Genomic DNA, 12,011 nt, shown 5'->3' on the forward strand with positions numbered 1-12,011 from the left:
CGACTTATTCCAGTTAAATTTACAGTGAGACAGAAACCAGCACTGGATAAAGTGTGAGTCCATCACAGGGTGCACACTTGTATACAACCTCACTCCCTCGTATGAGGTCAATTTAGACTCTAAAATCAACCTAACACATTTTACACATTATAATTTCAAATATTGTGTAAAAGAACTTGATTACTGGTAATTAACAATATATTACCCATTAAATTAAACTAACAAAAAGAGTGCCTGAAAAATTATAGCAGTCTTCTCTATGCCTGTTTAAGGTCTTCATTCTAAGAAGGAATGAATCTGATCTGACCTGAGCTGTTTGCCCCAAAGATCCACTGGAGTTATTTGTTGAGACTGAACGTCTATGACATGTTTGCTTGCTTTAATCATAAAAGATTTCTGCAATCATGAAAAAGTGGTCTTTGATGCCTTATCACTATTTGTAGAGAGATTGTCACCGTGCTGTGATCAATATGCTTCCATTCATTCCCAATCCTTTGATATTCTGTCTGTTCTGAAACCTTTACCTCCTTCATTAAAACAAATGAAACCTCCTAGCAATGCAGATCCTTATCACTGGATCTGGCATTCAAGCAAAAAACCAAATCATTCTGAAGCAGTTTGTATCCGGTTCAATATTGCTTCTTTCCTTACCTCTTATCCTGACTTCATTGGTTTTGGTTCTCTGTAATCTTGAAAGGTATGTGTCGCTCATTTTTAAATGGAGTGCTAAAATCAGCACAATTGATCAGTTGTACAAATAAAAGTAACCTCAAATTAGGAAATCAATCTAAACACCTATGGCTATTAAAAAACACAAGGAAAATATGACACTGCAAAGGCCCTCAGCAGATGACATGGCAGATGGACAAATAACCGAAGGCAAAATAGCAAGGAAGAGCTGACATCCTGGGTTTACATCAACACCTTTGGCCACCAATAGGTATAAAATATCCTCTGGCAGGCCATGCCTTTATTTTTTTTATCTTTTTTCATATATTGATGTTGAACAGATTATGGACAAAAATGCATTCACTTATTTATATTATTGTTCAAGCTAGAAAGTATTCTGCATTGTTTTTGAGTCTTGGCTGCTGCAACACTGCAATGTCACTTGGGAGGAACAATTTGTCTATTTATATATTATATAGCTTCTTTCATATGAATCTATTGACTGATATAGTAATACTACAGTATATGCACAGCCAGCAGAAATGAAGATCCTCCACAGGGCAGTTTGACTTACTTTATGTGAAACATGTATACTGTAAGTGCACAAGAATGAATGGGACCGAATCAAATGAATGAGAAATGGCGAGCGGCCCAGAGAAGGTCCATGCGGCAGAGATGCTGATGTACCAGGTCAAGAGAAACCAGAGGAGTTGGCTTAATCATCTGACGATAGATAGATAGATAGATAGATAGATAGATAGATAGATAGATAGATAGATAGATAGATAGATAGATAGATAGATAGATAGATAGATAGATAGATAGATAGAATAAAAAGGTTCTATATAGATGGATAGGACTTTATTTGTGCCTATAGGGAAATTAAGCTTTGTGCAGAAGATCTTTAAACAAATAAATAAAAATACACACAAACACTATGTTTTGAGTGTAGACCAGAATGACCAATAAGGAAGAAAAAAAAAAAACAGAAAACCTCTGACATGTCAGTCCTGGTCCCAGTGAGGTGCTATACAGATGCATTGCTGTTAGTATAAAGAAGCCCCAGTTGTGTTTCTCAACACACTTTTGCTGAATAATTCGTTGGCTGAAAGTCCTCAGTGTTTCATGGTGTGTCATGGAGAGGATGTGCAGCATTGTTCATTATGGCACTCACTTTTGTCTTCATTTTAATAATAATAATTCTTTACACTTACTGTATATAGCACTTTTCTCACTACTCAAAGTGCTCTCCAGGCAGGGAGGACCTGGGACGTGAACCCTTAATATTCGTACTTCGCTCCTACATTCAGTGGATCCAGCGTGCATCCCATAAATGACTGTGCAATTTTAATTATCTTGTTAATTTGGTGAACCTCTTGTGAAATGATGTTACCAACACAGAGTATATGGAATACATGGAGGATGTCACTACTCAAATTACATGAAATCAGTCTCCTAAGAAAAAAAAGAGTCTGCTCTGCCCTTTCTTTTCCATTTCCTCTGTGTTATTAGACCAGTCCAGCCAATCATTGATGTGGACCCCCAAGGACTTGTAGCTTATGGATGGGCTCATCCTGCTGGAAATGTGCTGGGCATATCCCAACCGGAAGTGATGCCTGGGCAGACCTGGGACAAAATGAATGGATTAGATCATCCAGCAGGTTTGGAAGCTCACAAAAAGCCCACAGAAACAGCTGGAGCTAACTGTTATTATGCATCATGTCAATGCCTGTGGTAGGAGGTGGCCAAAAAAAGCCATTGGCTACATCATCATATTATTTTAAAAGTCAAGACAGGAGCACAGCTATCCATTACTAATGTGTTAAGACACAGTCTTTAGAGCAAAACCAGTTTCAAGAATCAGCTGGAATGTTTGAAACAGAAATTGAGGAGGCGCAGCTTGTGGGCACAGTGGTTAGAACTGCTACCTCACAGCTGCAGCTGGCTGGGTTCAAATCCTGGCCCAATTATTGTCCTTCTGAATATTTTCCGGAAGCTCCGATTTCTTGCCACATCCGACTGAGAACTCTACAGTGGCCCACACTTTGCATATATGCAGTATGAGTCTACTGTATATAAAGAGCTTTAACTCTTTTTTAAACTATAACGGTAGGAAAGATGGAAGACTTTATAAATGATGGTACAAAACAAAAAGAAAGTTACTTTGCCAGTACCTACAGGTGAGCTTGAACAGATATATGGTAACAACTTTAATCCAAGCAAATCTAAGAGTTGCATTATTGAAAGTAAAAAAAAACATTGTTTAAGCAGTATGACGGTGCAGTTGTTGACACAGAGACAAAGGTTCAGTCCCCATTATGGCCACTGTTCATATGGAGTATGCATATTCTTTGTCTGCGTGGCTCTTCTCTGAAACCTCTCACCACAATCCAAAGTTGTTTGCATTTAGATAATGTAAGAAGAATTGTGGAAGTTTGCACTAAGATGGACTGTTCAACTTTGGCTGGTTCTTGCCTTCTACCTAATACCATCAGGGAAGGTGCCATCACTCTGCTAACTTGTTTAGTAAATAAATAATCAAATGAACTATTACATTCAATGTACACTCACCTAAAGGATTATTAGGAACACCTGTTCAATTTCTCATTAATGCAATTATCTAATCAACCAATCACATGGCAGTTGTTTAAATGCATTTAGGGGTGTGGTCCTGGTCAAGACAATCTCCTGAACTCCAACCTGAATGTCAGAATAGGAAAGAAAGGTGATTTAAGCAATTTTGATCGTGGCATGGTTGTTGGTGCCAGACGGGCCGGTCTGAGTATTTCACAATGTGCTAAGTTACTGGGATTTTCACGCACAACCATTTCTAGGGTTTACAAAGAATGGTGTGAAAAGGGAAAAACATCCAGTATGCGGCAGTCCTGTGGCCGAAAATGCCTTGTTGATGCTAGAGGTCAGAGGAGAATGGGCCGACTGATTCAAGCTCATAGAAGAGCAACTTTGACTGAAATAACCACTCGTTACAACCAAGGGTATGCAGCAAACCATGAGGCGGATGGGCTATAACAGCAGAAGACCCCACTGGGTACCACTCATCTCCACTACAGATAGGAAAAAGAGGCTACAATTTGCACAAGCTCACCAAAATTGGACAGTTGAAGACTGGAAAAATGTTGCCTGGTCTGATGAGTCTCGATTTCTGTTGAGACATTCAAATGATAGAGTCAGAATTTGGCGTAAACAGAATGAGAACATGAATCCATCATGCCTTGTTACCACTGTGCAGGCTGATGGTGGTGGTGTAATGGTGTGGGGGATGTGTTCTTGGCACATTTTAGGCCCCTTAGTGCCAATTGGGCACCGTTTAAATGCCAAGGGCTACCTGAGCATTGTTTCTGACCATGTCCATCCCTTCATGACCACCGTGTACCCGTCCTCTGATGGCTACTTCCAGCAGGATAATGCACCATGTCACAAAGCTCGAATCATTTCAAATTAGTTTCTTGAACATGACAATGAGTTCACTGTACTAAAATGGCCCCCACAGTCACCAGATCTCAACCCAATAGAGCATCTTTGGGATGTGGTGGAACGGGAGCTTCGTGCCCTGGATGTGCATCCCACAAATCTCCATCAACTGCAAGATGCTATCCTATCAATATGGGCCACCATTTCTAAAGAATGCTTTTAGTACCTTGTTGAATCAATGCCACGTAGAATTAAGGCAGTTCTGAAGGCGAAAGGGGGTCAAACACCGTATTAGTATGGTGTTCCTAATAATCCTTTAGGTGAGTGTATTTGTATGAAGTACCTTCCCCACTGGACAGACATGGAGTGGATAACACATTTTAAAGCAATGCACAGTTACAAAATCACATAATAGTGTGAAAAACACTCAACCATTCTGCAGACCTTATGGGAAGTGAAGTAAGAGAGACACTAAAACTCTAACAGCCAACCCAGTTTTACAGCACATACCTGTTCTACCATAAGGTGAGTTGCTAAAGGTAAAAGAGGGATGAAAGGCTGGAAGAAGATTTGGATTGTGCCAGAGTGGCAGCAACTGGTGCACTTCCAAACTTTCCATTTTTTAGTCCTACACAAAAAATAAGTGGGGAGTCAATGTAGATGCCCAGCTTTTGTTAATTAAGATTTGTGAGTGATGACAGGGTGAGAGCGTGGAGTCAGGCCAGAAACTGTCTACTTCTCCTCCTCCTCCTCCTCTCACTGCTGTCTATGAGTTCTGTGCATGGTTTCTTAGGAACAGATGATGAAAGCAGGAATTGAATAAAAATATATTAAAATGTTACAAAGGCTCAATACTGTGGTGAAGAGAAGGTGATACTTCCTGTTAAACCAAAATGGAATACAGAAGCATGGTGACAGAACTTATTCTCTTTTTATAAAATAAAGTTTTTACCTTGTAAATCTATCAGTCTTTTCATAACTGTCATGCTTTTCCCAATGTGCACTCTTCTGGACTTTAACTGACCAACGTCCATCCATCTGTTCATCCAATTTTGGGACTCATTTAGCTCGATACTGTAATGCAGGGGAGCCACAGCATCTCCTGGTAGTATCAGGTAGAAGATTAACAAATAACATTGTTAAGGACACCAATGGAAGGTTAGGGCACACTTACTCACACTCAGTTATACTGTTCCATTTAAAACTGGTTGTCTGTCTTCAGGATATGGAAGGAAACTAAAGAAAACATGCTCTTTGCCTAGAAAGGGACTCGGCAGATTATCCAACCCACGGTTTTGCAGCTGTGAGGCAGCAGCACTAACAACTGCACCACCATTTTGTTTCACAGATGACTTAAGGAGCACTGGAAACATCAGGTAGAAGGGTCCTTTCATCTGATTGGCCAGCCCAGAACTGCGTCAGCTGTAAAATGGCCAGTAGGGGATGAGGCTGGTAGTTGACCGAAGTCTCCAGGACTCTGACCGCGTCTTGGCTTGTCTCTCTCCAGTTTTCTATAATCTGGCTGTGGATCTACAACTAACTGATGGATAGATATTGCTTTTCATTTATGTTCATTAGTTTCTATTTTGTTTTTGATGGATTTGAACAAATCTGTGTCCTTTATCGTGATAGTTCTGTATTTAGTGAGTCGTATCATCTATTTTTGCATATTGCCTGGCTTTCTGTGTTGTACTTACCCCATTTTCTGACACCCATTGCACGCTCAATCTCCCCAGAACGGGGCCTTCTCTCATAATTTCATTTTTTGGGAGTTTTTTTCTTACTTTTTAGACAGTCAAGGCTTCCTGCCTGTCAAAGCAGATTGAGGCAGTCCCTTGTGTGATTTTGGGCTATACAAGAAATAAATTGTTGTTGTTGTACAGTTATGACCTAAATTCAACCTGTGTTTCTGCATTTTTATGAGATTTGAATCCAATATATATCAGTGTCCCCTTGCCATTGTGCAGTTTTACCAAGCAGAATCAAATCAAAATGCCCTTATCTGACCTCCTAAGGTCATACGACAAGATAACTTCCCCTCAGGGATTAATAAAGTATATCAAATCAAATCAAAAAATAATTTAGAAATCTGCAACAGACTTAGAATTGTGGTGGGGTCCATGTTGCTGCTTTTGCTGTCTAAATGCTGTCTATATCTCAGGCTTATGAGCATGTCAGCTCTAAAGTACCTTCTAAACAGCTGGTAAAACTTCTGAGCTTCTAATAAGATTCAGGAAAAAAAAAGCAGAAAAGAATTGTTTTTTTTGTGCAGTTTAGCATTTCTGGAGTGGCCACCAGGAAAAAATGCCTGTTCATGGTGCAGGGAGCAACCGATACTGCTGATGTGCTGCTTCTGAAATACTTTTTAGTCTGGCTGTTCAGCCATATAAATGTTTAAGCTTCCCAGTGGAGCTGAGAACTTAGTCAGACAAAGGAGTTCCTGCAATTAAGATGGAGGAAATGTGTGGCTTTTAGACAAGACGAGCAGTGGTAAAAGAGAGCATTTGGGATTACATCCATAGTATTTATTTTATCCCTACAACAACAGGCACAAAAAAGAAAGTACAGTAGCTCTATATGCAGTGCTGGCTCGTAGCAGTGAATGTATACACACATCAGGACCATTTCAAGAGCACCTCAGACTGACTACAGCAAAAGAAAAAATATACACGCGATGAGAATGAATCAAAGTTTAAGCTGTGACGTGTTACTGTGCCATTCCACCAAAGAAATACAAATCAGAAGGCACCGTGGAACCTTATGCTCTGCTCGTTTCTTTTGAGTGCTCTTTCTGTACTACAGTTGCTACCATCATCATTCATTATTTATCATCATTCACTTCATCACATTTTCATAAAGAGAACCAAGGTAGGCCAAGATTCATCCAGTCGACCTCCCATACCCTCCACTGTAGACAGCTTTTTGCAACGTGGATGATTTGTATAATTGTGCTCTAGCAGCTATTTATGCGGCCGGCTTCCAAGAAACATATTCTGTTCACTTTTGCTTTGTAATTTTATTGATTTAACTAAGATGGTGACTGATTAAATGAAGGCATTATGAGACCACTCATGTCTGGGTGGATCTTATATGCTTTACAGTTCACACAACCTCCACAACTACTCAGCCTGATGATTAATGGATTGTTCTGAGGAAAGTAATATTATTTACTTCATTTGTAGTTAAAAATCTTTGCATATTAATTATATAAATGCTGAGACCCCTGTTCTCATTTCTCTTTCACAAGCAATATTGAGACAATGGATAAACTTAGTGAATTCATCACTACAAAAATACAAGACAACTTGACCCATTTCAGGGGTATGGGAATTCGGAGCAATTCCTGACAGTCTTGGGTGCAAGACTAAAACAAGCCAATGCCAGTTAACTGCAGGGCCCTACATATGCAGACAAACATACAGCGGCTACAATTTAGAGTTGCCAGCTAATCAAATCTGCATTGAGTCAAAGCACCTGTGTCTGCCACATGGTTTCTTAAAGAGGTTAGTGTATCTGCTTGAACAAGGTGATACGGCATGGTGTTTGATCACGGCCTCTTGAATGAGTAATGTTTTGTGAAGAAGAACTTTATTTTTCTTGTTGTAAACACATTGTGAAGTGTGAGTGTAGATCCAAGTTGTAAACCATCAAATATTACACAATTAAAAGGCTTCTCAGTGTACGTATGTAACTTACTTGATATTCTTAGTGAGGATTTAAGTGACCAGCACAATACTGGCCAGTGTGGAATAAACTTGTCAACTTCTAAAAGGTTTCCCGTTCTGCTCAGACAGCTCATCAGATCTACCAGTTAAGGTCCAGCTATTGAGTTAACCTCAGGTCTCATGAGAAAGTATGCAACACAGCAAGTGAGAGTTCAAGGCTTTGTGCTTACCAAACTCCTCCTGTAGTCATCAATGACAAACGAGTTATTAATTCTGCAGTGACTTGTTTGGCAATGAAAGAAGCTTCTTACCGAAAAAGGAGTCTCCTTGGAGAGAAAACCAGCAAGTGCATTTTACTCTGTTTTAATAACTCTGCACAAATCAGTTTAAGAACAAATGCAATCAACGATATGTTTAACCTGACAATTTTACTTTGCTTCATTGATTTATGATGTGCCTAGGTGACTGAACTTACAGAATAATTTTAATGGATTGGTATAAGTACGGATTTTCTTTAACAGTAATTCTTTTTTTTTCTCTTTTACCCGATTTATATATTTATTTAAACTTGTATTTTAATTTTATTGAATTTTTTTAAAATCAAATAACACTCCATACACATAACTCGAGTTTAACAAAAAGAAAAAAAAAAAAAGATAAAAGAAAAAGGTTCAAAACAAATCAACCCCCACCCCTGAGAAAGAGAGCTGGGCCAACCGTGTAAAACTTTATGCTAGTAAAGACAAATGAATAGATACATGAATAAAGATAAATGGAGTAAAAGAGGGGAGAGAACCTGCCTCCTCAATTTAAATGCTTATTCTAAAATGTTATTGATTAGATCCTGTCAGGTTTTGAAAAAGTTGTGTACAGATTGTCTAAGTGCAAGTTAGATTTTTTCCAGTTTCAAATAGTAAAGAACATCAGTTACCCACTGACTTATCAGGGGTGAGTTAGGATTCTTCCAACTGAGCAAGACAAGTCTACGTGCCAATTGTGTAGTAAAGGCAATCACAGTTTGTTTGTCCTTCTCCACCTTAAGCCCCTCTATGAGCCCACCAAACACAGCTGTTAGTGGATTTGGGGGGGATTGTGACGTCCAAGCTGTCTGAAAGGCATTTAAAGATTTTGGCCCAAAATTATGTTAATTTGGTGCAGGCCCAAAACATGTGACCTAGTGAGGCTACAAGTTGATTGCAGCATTCGCAAGTTAGCTCTCGCCCTGGAAATATTTTGGGAAATTTTAAACGAGAGAGATGCGCTTGATATATAATTTTGAGTTGAATAATTGTATGCTTTGTGCATATGGAGCTCAAGTGAATTCTGTGCATTGCTGCTTTCCACTCGTGTTCTGAGATGTTGAGTGAGACATCCTTTTCCCACTTTTCTCTTGGATCTTTGAAAGGGAGGGACTGTAAAACAGTTTTATATATTACAGAAAGGCTGTCTGAGTCCTCGAGACTGAGCAATATTTTATCCAGTATAGAGGGAGGTGGGAAGTGAGGAAAATTGGGCAGATTCTGTTTAACAAAGTTTCGAATTTGAAGGTAGTGAAAGAAATGTGTTGCTGGAAAGTTAAATTTGGTGTGTAATTATTAGTAGGATGCAAAAACGTTGTCTATGTACAGATCTCTAAGTGATTTAATCCCAGATGTTTTCCAGGTATTAAAAACTGCGTATGTTTGAGAGGGTGGGATACGGGGGTTCTCGTGCAGAGGAGTCACAGATAAAAGCTTTTCTATCTTAAAGTACTTCCTACGTTGGTTCCATATTCTGATTGAGTGAAGCACAATTGGGTTGTTAGTATATTGGCGATAACTTGTATTTATTGGGGTACAGAGAAAGGAATTTAAAGAAGTACTACAGGATTTTATTGTTATTTCAAGCCAGACCTGTGTATGTTTGTCTATTTGTGTCCATGTCCAGGTTTTTACAGCTTATATGTTTGCTGCCCAGTAATAAAACTGAAAGTTAGGTAGAGCCATGCCACCTTCTGCCTGAGGTCTTTGTAGGGTCGCTCTTTGGATACATGGATGTTTTGAATTCCAAATAAATGAGGCTATGGGTGAGTCTAATTTCTTAAAAATTATCTATTGATGTATATTGGAATGTTTTGAAATAAAAAGAGAAGCTTAGGAAGGATATTCATCTTAACAATATTAACTCTTCCAGCTAAAGTGAGATGAAGGGTTGACCATCTATGCAAGTCTTGCTTAATTTTTTCCATACAGACGGCAACATTTTGTTGATGAAGAGCTTTATATTTACTTGTGATGTTTAGCCCATGGTAATTAAACTGATCTGCGATGATAAAGTCAGTAATTCAGTTACTACAAATATATTTTTATTTTGGCTTAACTGGCTTCACAAGATGGTGTAACTGCCTACTTGCAAAGAAGCTGAACTGTAAACACAGGTTTGATGTTCAATCCAATTTACAGAAGACAAGCACGATGACGGCTAAGCGACTCAACCCATCTGTGCTCATAGCGCAGAAATATGAAAACTGTAAATCACAAGATCAAGAAATTGAATTCCAAACATGACCTCAAGTGGGTCCCTTCACCTGCCAGTGCCCACACTGCAGAAACAGTTGTGCATGCACTTGTGAATTTTACACCTCTTTAAAGAAATGTATCAGCTAAATAAACAATTCAATGCAAAGTGTTATTCCTAATGTTGCTGTCTATCTTATTTTTGTTCTATGCCCTCTCTATCTACCTTATTGTATATGCAGCATATCATTTGATTGACGTTAAACTATTATTTATTTTCATTTCATTTTCCAACCCACTATATCCTAACACAGAGTCACGGGGGTCTGCTGGAGCCAATCCTAGCCAGCACAGGGCGCAAGGCAGGAACAAACTCCAGGCAGGGCGCCAGCCCACCGCAGGGCACACACACACACACACCAAGCACACATTAGGGACAATTTAGGATCGCTAATGCACCTAACCTGCATGTCTTTAGATTGTGGGAGGAAACCCACACAGACACGGGGAGAACATGCAAACTCCACGCAGGGAGGACCCCGTAAGTGAACCCAGGTCTCCTTACTGCGAGGCAGCAAGCGCTATCACTGCGCCACCATGCTGCCCAACGATCATTTATTTCTTTGAAAAATGTGTTCTGACTGTGGAAGCACCAGTCGTATATTTGTTTGACATAACCCATCCATTTACTGAAACCTCTTCTTGCTAAACAGGGTTGGAATAGAATGGAGCCTATCCTGGCAGCAGCAGGCATAAGATAGGACCTAATATAGTCATTAAAAAACAAGGCTTCTTAAAGTAGAAGTAGAAGAAAGTTAGAATACAAGGAGACACTAAAAAAGGACATGCACATGCCACATAGACATTGATCAGACAGAGATGGAACCAAGGGATCAAGAGTTGTGAAGCAGCAGTATAATTTGCTTTCCAGTATGGGAGGTTCTCAGTGGTGATAAACATTTACTGAGTGACTGGCAAACCCATGATAAAAGTTTCTAAATACGAGATAGATTGAGCTGCAGTAGCATCACTGCCTCACAGCACTTGGCGATGTTGCTTCAGTGTGGGGTTTGCCAGTACTTCCCGGGCCTATGCGTTCGTGATATAGTATCCGTAATTACATTACTGTGTTTCTGTGCTTGTCTGTAGCAAATGACAGACTGGTGTGCCATCTAGGGCATATTCTGGCCTTGTAGATATTACTGTACTACAGAAATAGACTGTGTCTCCCATCCCAATAAGCAAAAGCATGCACTGAAAACGGAGAGGCAGCACTTTCACGTCTGTTTTATTTCCTTTTTTTTCTTGATCCTGTGACAGCCAGAAGATTAAAGAGAGCACAATAAGCATAGAAAGAAGTGTTGTTATTAGAGAGTTAATTCAAACACAAACAAAAGAAATCCCTCCGAATCTATGAATAGGAGATACAGTGTAGTTTCTGACTGATTAAACAAAGATTGTCTTCATTCAAAACAAGGAAGAGAAACTCTTAAATATCATACTCAGACATTAAGTTATATAAAGATGGTTCATTTTCTCACCATTTATGTCCTTATATGTATATCACTCACAATTTGTGAGTCATTTTGGCTAAAAGCGTCTGCTAAATAAATAACAACAATTTAAGTTTAATCTTTCTTTGCCCTCCAGTTATTCTGAGAATGCATCCTGTACGTGGTGAGATGAGTTAACGTTTGTGGTTTTGTGTTTTTTGTTTTTATTTTTTAAGGTTGATTTACATGAACAGGCG

Source organism: Polypterus senegalus, chromosome 13 (genome assembly GCF_016835505.1).
Source record: "Polypterus senegalus isolate Bchr_013 chromosome 13, ASM1683550v1, whole genome shotgun sequence".
Lineage (NCBI taxonomy): Eukaryota > Metazoa > Chordata > Cladistia > Polypteriformes > Polypteridae > Polypterus > Polypterus senegalus.